The 14,128-nt window shown below is 37.4% G+C and overlaps 1 protein-coding gene across 4 annotated transcripts in view; it reads left to right on the top strand.

Annotated features, from left to right (window-relative positions):
• The window catches only part of CACNA2D1 (calcium voltage-gated channel auxiliary subunit alpha2delta 1), a 3,475,830-nt gene that overhangs the window by 1,088,785 nt on the left and 2,372,917 nt on the right, over positions 1–14,128 (top strand). The window lies entirely within an intron of this gene.

The following is a 14,128-nucleotide window of genomic DNA, read 5'->3' on the forward strand; positions in this document are numbered from 1 at the left end:
GATTTTGCATAAGAAGTCTGAATTCATCCAAAAATAATGAGAAAACAAAGGATCAAAATCGGGACAGTTTTTTAATATTTCTCAAATTCACCTTAGAAGTTCGTTAACTAGCATAGTTTATGTCAAAATACATGTTCTGAACAGTAAGAAGCCTAAAACTCTAATGTCTGGGCAAAGTTGATGGACTGTATTCCTCAGTGATTTGCCAGAAAAATCAAAAATTGTACCAGGGAGAAGGCAAAAATATGAAACAAAATCAGGGGCACAGTTCTGAGGTACAGCAGGCAGAAACAAAGTGCTCCTCTTGGTTCTGGCAGAAGGTAGAATTCCTTTGAGAATCTGTCAGGCTCTCCAATCCGCCATACAATTTGCTCTTTGTAGGTTAAATAATGAGTAAGTATGTTCTTGAGTAGTTGTGATCACGTACTGTTTTTATGAGTGATTATGTATTGATCGTTGATCGTGAGTGAAAGCATGTAATTCATATTAAAAAAATAAGTAAATGGAATATTGTAAGTGTGTGTGTGTGTGTGTGTGTGTGTGTGTGTGTGTGTGTGTGTGTGTGTGTGTGTGTGTGTGTGTGCGTGCATGCATGCGTGTGTGTGTGTGTGTGTGTGTGTGTGTGTGTGTGTGTGCGATTGTGTGTGTGTGTCAACTAGGTGGTCTAGGGATTACAGCCCATCTGTGAGGTTTTGTGCTGGAGCAAAAAAAAAACAAATCTCAGCAACGTACTATATAAGTTTTAGTAAAACAAAAAAGCAAAGCTTTCAGGTTCATACAAAAACCTTTAACACTTCCTCAGTCAGCGAGGAAGGGTATTGTATGAACCTGAGCTTTTTTGTTTTATTAAAATGTATATAGTACTTTGCTGAGATTGCTAATTTTTGCACTAGATTCATTGTATTAATCTTTGCTGTACTGTGCGGCTCTGATTTTTATCATGTTTGATCTCATAGGTGTTGTGCTGGAACAAGGGTCACTGTAACATTTTGCCTATGGAAAATGGCAACATTTGCCTTTATATGGGTATAAATTATTACCTGAGTCTTTAAAACTTCTCAAAAGTATTAGTGAGGTAATTATTCGGATTGGACAAAGTCATGACAAATTACTGACCTGTTAGTGTATCATAAAAGTGGGATGATGATTTTGGGTTAGAGTTGGGTCTTTTTCTAAGGATTCATGATTCCTGGAGTTGGATGGTGCATCTGGTGTGTATAATGGGTGATGCTTAAAGGAGGATCAGGTGAAGAGATGATGAAGAGCTAGAATAAAGGGATAGCTTAAGGCTGCATCTGTGAACTATAACCTATAACCTGGTTGTAGGAAGGGCTGTGTGTGACTCTGCCTGTATGGAATAAAAACTGGTGGAGGTTCATCTGAAAACTGAGAACTAGCTTCTAAGGGACTGTGTTAATAATATGAATATCTCTGTGATTAACTGTGCAAAGCTGTCTTTAATAATAGGCCAGTGGATTTATGTATTTTCCTCAATTCTTAATAATGAGTTGACACTAATTGCCTAGGCACAGACAGTTTGAACAAGGAATAATCAAATAATAGTTCACCTGTCAAGTACTTAAACTATTTGAGTTATATTTTCCGATGTACTTTGTGAAGCCAGATATATGTCTTCATAAAATACATAACATTTTGCTTCTGTGCAGTAGAGGAATGCAGTTTAAGTAGTCCAGTATATTCACTGTCTAGGTTGCTGATAACGAATTGGAATGACTAGTTACTGAGTACCAAAATCTGTCTTATTAGTGCAGTTTGGTGTTGTATACTGTTGGAAAATGAAAAATAAGTAAGAGGCTGCTTTCATTACAAAACTATTTTGGGAAAGATTTCTCTTGCCTCACGTATATTCACTTAACAGGCAAATATATTTTTTCTGCTGTATTTCTTTCTGTGTCTATAACCATGGAGGATTTACCGCAAGCCTTAGCCAAGTGTAAGTTAGAGACAGTGCAGTTGCAACAACAGTTAGTAGCACTGGTTAATATTGTTATCTCCAGAAATAGACACTGAGTCTTATATAGAGTGTGTGTGTGTGTGTGTGTGTGTGTGTGTGTGTGTGTGTGTGTGTGTGTGTGTGTGTGTGTGTGTGTGTGTGTTTGTGTCTGTGTCTGTGGGGTGGGGGGGTGCAGAAATGTGCATCACACACACACACACACACACACACACACACACACAGTCTGACATACACATTAACAACAACAAAAAAAACTTACATAACTCAACCTGGGTCAAAATTCTCTCCTCTGAGCTAACAGTGGAAGTTTTGAAAACTAATATAAACATTGAGAGGACCGACTGTTGACAAATATAAACAGAGAGGACCGACTTTTGACAAACCACTAATAGCATAAATATTTGATTAAAAACAAATTACAAAATGCTTCATCTATCCTTATAATATTAGAAAAATAAAAATGTTAGAAATTCTAACAATGGTCAAATTTATTTTTATTTATTTTACATTTGTTTACCAGGATAGTCCGAATGGGCATGGATCCCATTTTAAGTGGAAGCCCTGGGAGAAAAGCTCCACAATGATTAGTACAACAAATACAGTAAATGCAATACACATGTTAATAAAGTACAGTACAGAGTCAAAAGGTAATAAGGTACAGTTTTAAGGGCAAGAAAGGAGCAAAAAGTTAATATACTATAAGGAGCACAGTGTGTTACAATAAACAATACAGTTGAAAGAACATTTTGTTCTGTCATTTGGTTACATTCATCAGCAGCTAGCACAGTAAGCACACATTGATTAAGATAATAGAAAGGAGTTGTTGCAAGCTTTCACAGAAGGTTAAAGTATGATACGATCTAATTAAGTGAAGCTAACAACAGTCAGAACAATTACATAACCAAGAACTATGTAAATGGGACCGGAGGAGATTTTTGAAATTATTTTTGTTTTCAGTGTTCTTAATATCTACGGGGATGGTATGCCATGCTTTTACAACAGAAATGGAAACCATGGAGTCCCCAGAGCTGTTGTTGCTTTTGTCTATGTCAGCTAGTGCTTTGTTGGTGGATCTTAATAGGCATTTGTTAGAGTAGATATTTTTGAAACCTTCTTTCCCCTTCATGCTGCTGAGCATTTGCTGCTCTGTGTAAGCCCTATTGGAATTTTCCCTGCGTTTTTCTCCTGGCCACAGTACAGGCAACACAGGTTTGAGAACCTTAACAGATACCCTGCAACTCTAACTATCTGTCCAGAAGCCACCATTTTAAGCTTAAAATAATACTAATGAACCCTAGTGGATTTTTCCCTGCGGTTTTCTCCTGGCCATCATACAGGCAACACAGGTTTGAGGACCTTAACAGATACCCTGCAACTCTAACTATCTGTCTGGAAGCCACCATTTTAAGCTTAAAATAATACCACTGAACCCTAGTGGATTTTTCTTTGTGGTTTTCTTCTGGCCACAGTACAGGCAACACAGGTTTGAAGACCTTAACAGATACCTTGCAGAAATAGACACTGAGTCTTATATAGAGTGTGTGTGTGTATCTGTGGGATGGGGGGTGCAGAAATGTGCATCACACACACACACACACACACACACACACACACACACACACACACACACACACACACACACACACACACACACAGTCAGACATACACATTAACAACAACAACAAAAACTTGCATAACTCAACCTGGGTCAAAATTCTCTCCTCTTAACTAACAGGGGAAGTTTTGAAAACTAATATAAACATTGAGAGGACCGACTGTTGACAAATATAAACAGAGAGGACCAACTTTTGACAAACCACTAATAGCAAAAATATTTGATTTAAAACAAATTACAAAATGCTTCATCTATCCTTATAATATTAGAAAAATAAAAATGTTAGAAATATCTACTCTAACAAGCCACCATTTTAAGCTTAAAATAATACCACTGAACCCTAGTGGATTTTTCCCTGTGGTTTTCTCCTGGCCACAGTACAGGCAACACAGGTTTGAGTTTCTCCTGGCCACAGTACAGGCAACACAGGTTTGAGGAACTTAACAGATACCCTGCAACTCTATCTGTCCAGAAGCCACCATTTTAAGTTTAAAATAATACCACTGAAGAATGTGTCCCAGTAAATAACTACTACATAAGCTAATCATTTAATTAATGCTAGACTTTATAAGCACAACAAGAATTTACAGTGGTTTTTTTTTGCTAGTCACCACGAAAAGCAGACACCAGCAGCTCCTATCCTTTCTCTTTGGTTACCCACTATCCTCATTCTGTTTCTGTGTATATTCTCCTGTTCTGCACTTTACCCTTCCCTGAATTCATTTCTAGCCTCACTCATAATTGCCTTTCCTAGTGCACCTGCCCTATTTTACTGTCTTCAGACTCTTACATATTAATGTTTTTTTGTATGTTTTGCCCTGCTTTTAGTTGCTAATAATACCCCTGTCTCCCCCTCCAAAGCCCCTCTATATTATAGCTTATTTTAACCATACAGCACTGGATTTGCTTCAAGTAAATCTACTTGTGTAGCTTGAGGCCAGTGTCCTTTTGTAAGCTTACTTCTGCTCATATTTTATTTCTTTTTTTTTATTTCTGTGACTATACCTGTTAGAAACTTTATATCCTTGTCTCTCATACTAGTTTTTCACTATCTTTTTCTGATTGTTTCTATGACTTCATCTTGACCAGGGTGCTAGCCCCGCTCCGTTCGCTCCCCTACCCTACCTCCATTCTCACATACCCCCATTACAATTACCTTTATACCTAACTATCCCTCCGCTTCGTGTCCTACTAGCCACTACAATTCCACTTCCTGCCTATTGCCATAACCACCTAACTAATCTGTCAATCTTGTCAACACCACTTCCTCTATACCACTGTCTCTCTACCTACTCTATCTGAACATATTTTATTCCAACATGTATTATTTTCTAATATCTTCTGCACTACTCCTAATTCTCTCTATCTCCACCTCTTATCACTCCAATCTCTCTGACTCACTCCTATGTTCACCAACGTCTGACTCATACAACATATATCCAACTACTTCATCTTTTACTATCTCCTCTAATCTCTTTACTACCTCTACATCAAGTCTATATAAACTATCCATAATACAGGTTTTTAAACTTTCCCACAAAGCTAAGTCAAAACTATACAAACTCCATCTAGCATCTACTACACACTCTATCCTCACTAAAAACCTACCTTGTTCTGGAGATGTCCATCCCAACCCTGGCCCCTCTTCTCTCCCCAAAACTACCTCTACACTGCCCCATCTTACTCCTCTAACAGTCACCAACCTCAGTCACAACAATCATCTCCATGCAAATACTTAACTATTTACTCATTGAATATTCAGAGTCTAGCAAATAGTCACTGAGCTGCACTCATGGATAGCTCTCAATACCCCTCACATCCTCTCCCTATCTGAAACCTGGCTCAAGCCACAAATCTCAAATAGTGAAATACTCCCACCAGGTTGTAATATCTTCCGATCTAATAGACCTGTAAAAAAGGTGGTGGCATGGACATCCTCTACTCAAATATTCTTAACCTCTCACCATACCCTTACCCAGTTCCTGACTTCCTCCCAGCTGAAATCATCATCCTTAACTGCCATCTGAATCCCCACAAAAAACTTGCAATTGCCTCTATCTTCCTTCCTCCTGGTAACAATTTGCACATTCTTAAAAACATCCTATCCTGGTTCTCCCACAACATACCATATGAGACACTTATCCTTGGTGATGTCAACATCGATTGGTCCAAACTCACAGCTGACTCCCCCCAACTCAGTATCCACCTACACGGCTTCCACCAACTTATAACATCTCCCACTTGCTTCCATAAAAATTCCACTTCCAGCTCCATCATAGACTGGATCCTTACCAATTCCACCCACCACTACCACAATCCCACCACCTTACCTGACTCCCTCAGTGATCATTTCCATACCACCATCTTAAGACACTACTCCCATATTCCTAAACCCCACCTTATCAAAGACTGTCGAAATCTATTGACTTTCAGTTTACCCCAATTTAACTGCATTCTCCACAACATAGATTGGTCCATCCTAAAACACCTCCCCCTAAACGATGCTGTAAGCACTTTCAATAGCATCTTCATGAATACTCTAAACTCCTTAGCTCCCTCTAGGAAGATCAGAGTAAAATCAAACCATGCTTCTTGGCTCTCCAAAGAGACTAGGTCCCTTATGAAACAAAGAGATCATGCTTGGAAAACCTGGACTAAAACTAAACAACCACCTTTTCTTCAAAAATACAGACAACTGAGGAACCTTGCAAAAAAAAACATACAACTAATGACAAATATTTATACTATAGCTCTGCCCAGCTTAACAATAAGTCCAGTCCTCGAAAATTTTGGTCAACTCTCAACAACATCCTCTATCCTGGAAAGCCCTCTCATCCCTTCCCATACCCTAACTCTTCCTCTCATGAAACAGGTACCCTCCTGAATAAACACTTTATCTCTTCCATCCAAAATCTGGTAACCTCTAAGCCAAACTCTACTTCGACACCCACCTTTCTAAGTCCCACTAATACAACTTTGTTTTCTTTTGAGCCAGTTCCCATTACTTACATCAGATATCTACTACTCAAGCTAAACCTTGCTCTCCTTCCACTGACAATCTATCTCCTACATTCCTCAAACTTGCTGCTGACTCAGTTGCCTATCCTGTATCTATACTGATTAATCGATCTATTCTGGAATCAACTATCCCCACCCTTTGGAAATCTTTCTTTGCTATCCCTCTTCATAAAGGTGGAAACTCCACTGACCCCCCCCCCAAACTACCAACCCATTGCCGTTCTGTCCCCACTCTCCAAGATATTAGTAAAATGTATTCACTCGCAGCTTCTCAAATCACCTCCTCACGCATCACTTACTTACCCCTACCCAACATGGATTTCGTCCTCACCACAGCACCACCACTGCCCTATTCTCCTTCACTCATATCATTGCAGAGGCCCTAGACAACAATAAACTCATTTCCTTTCTCTTTCTAGATCTCTCCAAAGCCTTCGATACTGTCTCTCAACCTCTACTACTATCCAAACTCGCAAATCTCCACCTATCACCCTCCACACTTGCCTGGTTTAATAGTTACCTATCTGTCAGACAACAATCTGTCAAATGGCTCTCATCCTCCTCACCTTTCCTTCCCATCTCCACTGGTGTTCCCCAACGCTCCATCTTGGGACCCCTTTTGTTTAACATCTTCACCAATGATCTTTACACCTCATGCAAAGAATGCTCCCTTATTCAGTATGCTGACGACTCCACACTTATATCCATCTCAAATAACATTCCTGAACTACACTCCCTGACCCAACAGGCCCTACTATCCACCGAACAATGGCTCTCTCACAACCTATTGATCCTAAATCCCAAAAATACCAAACTCCTACTTTTCCTTCCCCGTTCTCTTTCTCATCACAAAACCTCCTTTTTTATTACACCTTCTAACAATACAAACATCCAACCTGACACCTACACAAAATTCCTAGGGGTCATTATCGATGAAGAACTCAAGTTCAACCTACACATACTCCAGTGTATAAAAAAAACAAACCAGAAACTAGGTCTGCTATATCGGAACAAAAAATTTCTAACCCCTGAATCTAGACTTACCCTGGGCCAGGCACTCCTCCTCCCCTCCCTCTTATATGCCGCCCCAGTTCTTACCAATATCCAGGCCTCCACTCTAAACAAACTGCAACAGACTTACCATAAAATAGCCAGATTCATTACTAACTCCCCATACAACTCACACCACTGCATTTCTTTAAACTCTCTTCAATGGCTTGAACTTCCCCAGTTTCTGCTATCTTATCAATTTCATATGCTACACTCTGTTCTTTATAAACCCTCCTTCTGTCCATCTCTGTCTTTCTTAGTCTCCATCTACATCCCATCCCGGACCCTCCATACTTCTAACCAACAATTACTTGATATCTACCACCCAAAATGGTCAGTAGGCAATATATGGATTAATAAGCAAAAAGAAGCCAATCAGTGCTACTAGTCCACAAAATCACTCAAAAAAGAGCACTGTTACTGCATATGGATTCAAAGTACCATTGCAAGGATCAATCTTCAATAATGCGAAAGAGAGCCCTCTTGTTGAGAAAAGGCTGCAGCTTTGAAATTAAAAGGTTATATCTGGAGATTTTTAATGTTACCTGGAGATTTTACAATAAAGAAATGGTACTTTGAATCCATATGCAGTAACAGTGCTCTTTTTTGAGTGAATATATGGATTCAGTATTAGTTGAGAGTTGGCTGATCAGGTTTTAACAGCAGTAAAGGACTCTTGTCTCAATTCCTGGAGTTGAGGGAGTGATTGGGTGGAGCAGACTAGAGTGGAGTCATCAGCATACTGGACGTCAGTGGCATGCTGGGTAGTGTGGAGTTGTTTGTTGAATACATTGTAAAGAAAGGTCCAGGAATGGATCTTTGGGGAACCCTAGGGTGACACGTAGGAGGGGAGATAAGGGGTTTTGCCAGTTTACTGATTGTTGGTGGTTGGTTAGATAATCTTGAAGCCACACTATTGTGGAGTGGCTGAGATTAAGATCGGAGAGAGCAGAAAAGAGTTTGAGATGGGAGACAGTATTGAAGGGCTTGGAGAGATATAGGAATACAGTGGATACTAGGTTACCATTGCTTTGATGTTGGTTTATTATGTTGGTAAAGGTAATAAGGGCTATGATAGTACTGTGACTGGGGAAGAGGGTGTTGGTTAGCAATTTATTAGTGAGGAAATAGTGCATTATTTGGGAATGTATACATTTTTCAAGGATTGTAGATAAGGGGGATAGAATGGCAATTGGACTCCTCTGTGGAGTGGTACTATATGTGAAATTTTCCACAGAGAAGGAACACTTTGTCCTGATAAAGAGTGGTTAATAAGCATGAAGACTGGGTAAGAGATGGCTTTGGCTGCAATCTTTACATATTCTGCAGGTAAGTTGTCAGTGGCCAGGTTGTGGGTTTAAGCCTAATTAGATATTTATATATTGTGCTAGTTGGACAGACTGTAAGGAGAAGAGGTTTTCGTCTGCTAGTACAGAAGATAGGTTTGGATGTGAAGTGGGAGAACTATTATTGGTGAGGGCTAGGATGGATATGGTGAAGTGTTTGGTGAGTTGGGTGCCAATTTTATTGGTGGTAGTGTCAATGTTGGGGGGGGGGGGAGTACTGGTCTTTCCTGGTTGTAGGATTTTATTAATAGCAGCCCAGAATTTGAATGTGTTATTTTTGTGTATGGTTTGAATGCCTATATAGTGGTTCCTTTTGTCTGTCCTAATTTGTTTTTTTTTTTTTTTTTGCTTTATTCCTTAGTTTCTGGTATGCCTGTGTATTAGCTTGAGTTTTATTTTGATGCCACAAAGTGCATGCTTTATCTCTTTATTTTAAAAGAGCATTGACCAGTAATATGAAGCAATTGATATTGCAAAGCAGTCCTAAGATTAATCTGATTATTTAGTAACATTAGTAGAATGCTTATTAGTTACCAATCCATTGGTCATGCAAACTCAGCCAGTTTAAGTTATTTGAAGTGGTTACTGAGGTGATGGTTAAGGGGCATAGAATTTACACTGAACTTTGCCAATGCCTTTTACATGATCCCTCATATTAGGATGACTGATAAACTCTCCTAACTCAACATTAATCCATACATATTTCACTGGTTTGGTAACTGGCTGAATGATACATTCCATACCATTAACATTACAGTATCTGCTGTAAACAGAAAAATGTCACAAAATGTAATCTAATTCAGTATTTCCTCTCCAAAACAATCTCATATTTCAGTACCCTTTGCTGCTCTGATCAGTTAAAGGCCCTGTCCGTCTACTCAGTGTCATACAGATGCCTGGGGATGACCTCTGCTTAGCCTCCCATGCTATGAACAACCCAACTTTTCTTTTAATTTCATTACCTATATAGAAGCAGGGGTAAAGCAAACTGCCATTCTAGAGACCTAAATCTATATTACCCCATTAACAACATCAGTTGACATGATAGATACAAAACCCAATCTATCCCTTGTTTCGCAAATAATCTGCCATTTCCTAACAAGCAGACTATGTTCTTAGGGACCTTTAAAACCAATCTGGATGACTGAATGCGAAATCACAAATTTTCACCAAGTATAAATGAAAAAAGTCTATTTAGGAAGGGACATTTTTTGTTTCCCACCAGTATTAGCAGTTGGAACTGACCGTGATGGTTTCCTAAGCTATAAGCTTAATAAGTACCTATGAACATATACAATGTATGTTTCTAAATCTAAAGGAATGTGATAAAACTGAAGCTAGGATTTTTGAGTCAGCATACTCTCATTGCATCATAACCAAGTTTGGAAAATGTACTGTGTTTCTAGAAGTGAGAGCAGTGCAAGTTTTATTGCTTTTGCATGATTACCCTTGGCAAGTGTCCATTTGTATGCAAGCATAAGTTTAGTACCAAAAAAGATGGAGCTGATATACACTCACGGTGATATAAATAGACATGTAATCACACAAGTGGAAAATCAACCCTTTCTAGGAAGAAACGTTTGCATCTAGTTGTAGTTCCTCATTTAGTTCATGTTATTATAACAGTAAAAACATGTTCCATAGGTAAAACCACTATGGAAGATGTCAGAATAGAACATCTACAGACACTGTGTGGCAGGCTTGTGATATTTAATAAGAATGAAATAAAGCAACAGCTTTCTAAAAATGTGGAGACTGCATGACAGTGACACACTTAGATATCTGAGTCACAACCAGGAGAAGAGATTTTGCATAGACTTTACAAAAGGGACTAGAATTTGATTATGATTAGATGGTAAAAAGGATCCTGTTTGTTGCTGTTTTGCTAGAAGCTTGTCTCAGTGATGAACCCAAAGAAAATCAATGAGATGTCAGAATAGGAAATTAAGTTAAATGGATAGAAGACACTAAAGTAACAATCAGCACAAAACAGATGTCCACATAGACTTACAAGTGTTAGTACAGAAAAAGTAAAGATAAAAATAGAAGGAGAAGAGCACATACATGACGACCTTCAGAGAAAAGAAATTGGCATGTGCACTAAAAGTGAGAAAGGCAGGAAAAGTAAGAGATTTAAACTACATTTTTGACAATGGTGAATAGAAAACTAAGAAAAAGTAGAACTCTTAAGAAAAGGCTTGTACAGCTAGTAGAAAAAAACAAACAGAAATGTGTTGGTTGTTCATAAGTGCTCTTTGCAAATGGATGCTAAGGAGACCTTGCCAACAGACACTATTGAAGAAAATGACTCGGGAGTAATAGATGTATGAACAATCAACATAAACTATAAAAGGAGCTATGGGAAGATAAAAATTAAGAAGAACAGCTAGGGTTGCAAGGGAAGACAGTGAACAAGCTATTCCACCAATTTCTTACCAATATTTTGAATCAAGAGTTGGTCTCTACTATAGTCTGAGGATAATGAGTAAATTGTATATTATTTGTTAGTGCCAAGCCATTATAGGGTATTAAAATTGAAGGTATGCCATAGTTATATGTTAAGAGGATTCCTCGGAGGGATAAAACTAAGGCAAAAGTGCTACCCAGATTTTATTGTTCAGGTGTAAAGACTACAATAGAAAATGTCTGCCCTTCTTTTCCTGAATGTTAGAAAACTGCATCCAAACAATGATTTAAGAGAGTACTGGTCTAAAAGCCCAATATACCTACACCTTATGAGCATGTTGTTGTGAAATTATGGGCCGACAAGTGAAGTCTATCAGTAAGAATCAACACTTAGTGGTACTGATGAACTATGCTCCAAATGTTCTCTAAGCTCTACTATTACATAAGGCCAGTGATGTCTACTGCAAGAGAAATGGTAATGTTATCCACTAGGTTGGTTATCCATAGAGAGGTACTTACTGACTAAAGCACATACTTTATACAAAGGGTGTCACATCAGTCATTCTAATGCTTTAATGTTAAACCTATCTGTGTACAATTTTTACAATGATAGTTTAGAAGAGAGGTTAAAAAATGACATTCACGTTACAAAAAGTAGTTAACACAAATGCAAAGAACTGAGACCACTTGTTACTATATATGCTGTTGTAGATAGGTGCCAAAAGCTTCAGCTTGGTTTACTCTGTTTGAACTCTCATGTGAGAGGCATCTAAAAGGCCTGCTTGATATTGTTAAAGAGAACTGGCAATAAGACAAGGCATTAAAAGTGCAATACAACATTACATGACTTTACATGTTGGTTGATGTATCTTGCTCACTCTCTTCCTTCTGACCCAAGCTTTCCTTCTTAATTTTCATCTTCCAGTAGCTCTTTTTAAAAGAACAGATGCAAGAAATGCAACACCAGGTCAATAATAAGAATTTAAGGCTTATGAACTACTACTTTATGAAGTTAACTGGAAATGTCTACAAAGTAATCTATTTTGTCTTAAGAAAATTAACACTGTCCAGTCCTCTTTTAACATTATAAATAACAAAACACAGTTAGTAATGTTTTGCAGAGTAATGTATATATTCTCCAACAGAAAATGAACACTGTCCAGTCCTCTTTTAACATTATAAATAACAAAACACAGTTAGTAATGTTTTGCAGAGTAATGTATATATTCTCCAACATCCTCCTATTATATCAGCAATATTAAAAAAAAAAGATTTAAGAGTATTATCTTGGAAACAAACAAAAATGGCTTTTGGTTTTATTTCTTTTTTGCATCAGTAAAGTCTTCTAGAAGGTGCCAATATTTTTAAAATGAATAACTGGAATAACACTAAGTTTATATGATGGTATGGCTGCTTTCAAGGTTCAGATATGAAATCTTTTGTAAACCATGGTTATGAATTCACCCTAAAGTAAAATGAATGGATTCTGATTCAAATGATTATGGAAACTACAAACGTCATCTTCAACACAGCAATTCAATGTAAAAGAAACAATACCTTTAGACTACTGGAATATTTATGTTAAATTGTCTGTGAAAATGCATCTTCCTGTATTATTCTCTCATATGTTTAAAATTTTTAATTTGCTCAGTGGGAGGAAATAAATGGGAGCTTTGTTTTTCAAGAGGAGGTAAATAACATCTCTGACAAGGATAAAAAAAAAAAATAACTGTATTTTCCATTAATAAAACAGCTTCAATTTAATTTTGGAGGTTCTGTATCTAGAACTGTGTCTATTATGTTTTTTTTTCTCCTGATAAGACAGCAAGAATTAAGAAAGAAAACAAAAAAACAATTATTTTAGCTGTAACATAGAATTAAAAGGTATTTTGAAACATATATTTGAATGCAAAACAATACCGGTAGGAAATTCAATACTTTTTACAAGCTCAGTGGCCAGACAATTTTGCCTACAGAATATTTAGTTTTGTTCAGTTTCCCCTATGCCTCATTTATTAAGAGCGATCAGTACTATGTACTGTGGGCAGTTCTATCCATTGCATGGAAAACCTTTACCAGAAAATGGAAGAAAAGTCTGTCACCTCTATTCAAAGACTTTCTTAAACTTATGGAAGAGTTAATCAACAAAGAGACTGAAACTAAGAAATCTTCTCAGAGGATCACATATCATAATCCATGGCTTAAAGTGCAACAGTTAATACAAAATATGAAAATGATTGAAGTTTCATCTTCTCGTTTAACATAGTATGCTTACTTAAGGTCATTGTATAATAGTACTTTAACTTGGTCTTAGCCACCAATGTCAGTATATAAATAGTTGGTTTCTTATTTTATTATGCATCATTTATTGTTTTTTATTATCAACACATAGCTATTGTACACTGCAAACCCTATCTGAAGATGCTTGATGACTTCTTATATTATTGTAATGTTATAGAACAACCAATAAAAAAATAAAAATAAAGAATTTGGCGTTTAGAGAATTTGTCACATTGGATCAGACTTTAGTTTTAGTGTCCTGCATTGAGAGCAAATATCTAATAAGTGACCCAGACACCTTTGAGATAATCTAAAAAGGCTAGCTGCAGTAAGCACAAAGGTAGATGAGCAGAACAGAGAAGAGCACATCTGTCACCTTTATGTACTAAAATTACGGAAATTAACAGGAAGTACTGTGTTTGATTTGCAAGCTGTAAT

The sequence above is a fragment of the Protopterus annectens genome, chromosome 11.part0, assembly GCF_019279795.1.
Source record: "Protopterus annectens isolate FY-2018-M chromosome 11.part0, PAN1.0, whole genome shotgun sequence".
Taxonomy (NCBI): domain Eukaryota; kingdom Metazoa; phylum Chordata; order Ceratodontiformes; family Protopteridae; genus Protopterus; species Protopterus annectens.